We start from the raw sequence: 1,256 nt of genomic DNA, 5'->3' as shown, positions 1-1,256 counted from the left end.
TGTCTGTGTTAATTGGTTTCCCTTTTCTTTGTTGAAGAGGGTCTGTGCAGTCTTTCTGCCTAGTCCACCATCTTGCTGGAACCACCAGATCATATTATTCTTAGCATTCTTCTCCAATACAACAACTCAAAACCATCAACTCTTCTTTGGTTTTCTTTATTCATTGTCCAGCTCTCACATGCATAAGAGGTGATTAAAAATATAGCTTGGGTTAGGCACACCTTAGTCTTCAAGAAGGCATCTTTGCATTTCAGCACTTGAAAGGGGTCTTTTGGAGCATATTTGCTCAATGCAATACATTGATGTCTTGACTGCTGCTTCCATTGGTGTTGAGTGTAGAACCAAGTAATATGAAGTCCTTGACAACTTCAATCTTTTCTCCATTTATCATGAAGCTGTTTATTGGACCATTTGTGAGGATTTTTGTTTTCTTTATATTGAGGTATAGCCCATACTGCAGATTTTAGTTCTTAATATTCAACAATCAGTGCTTCAAGTCATCCTCATTTCCACCAAGCAAAGTTGTGTCATCTACATATCACAGGTTGCTAATGAGTCTTCCTCCAAACCTGATGCCATGTTCCTCTTCATATAATCCAACTTCTCAGATTATTTGCTCAGCATAAAAGTTGAATAAGTATGGTGAAAGAATACAACCTTGATGCACTCCCTTCTTGACTTTGAACCATACAGTATCCCTTTGTTCTGTTCAAACGACAGCCTCCTGGTCAAGGCACAGGTACCTCATGAGCATAATTAACTGTTCTGGAAATCTCATTCTTTTCAATGCTATCCATAATTTGTTCTGATCCACACAATCAAGTGTTTTGCATAGGCAAGAAAACATAAGAATATATCTTTCTGGTATTCTTTGCTTTCAGCTAAGATGCATCTAACATCAGCTGTGATATCCCTCATTCCCCGTCCTCTTCTGAATCCAGCTTGCATTTCTGGAAGTTCTCTGTCAATACATGCTGCAACCATTTTTGAATTATCTTCAGTAAGATTTTACTTGCATGTGATATTAATGATATTTTTCGATGATTTCCACATTCTGTGGGATCACCTTTCTTTGAAATGGGTACAAATATGGATCTCTTCCAGTCAGTTGGCCAGGTAGCTGTCTTTCAAATCTCTTGGCATAGCTCCGTGAGTGCCTCCAGCAAGGCATCCATTTGTTGAAACATCTCAATGGGTAATCTTTCAATTCCTGGAGACTTATTCTTCACCAATTCTTTCAGTGCAGCTTCAACTTC

Source organism: Orycteropus afer, unplaced genomic scaffold, assembly GCF_000298275.1.
Source record: "Orycteropus afer afer isolate SDZICR_OR568_19922 unplaced genomic scaffold, OryAfe1.0 scaffold00799, whole genome shotgun sequence".
In the NCBI taxonomy this organism is placed as follows: Eukaryota; Metazoa; Chordata; class Mammalia; order Tubulidentata; family Orycteropodidae; genus Orycteropus; species Orycteropus afer.
The sequence above is the reverse complement of the archived record's forward strand: the minus strand, read 5'-3'. Positions refer to the sequence as shown.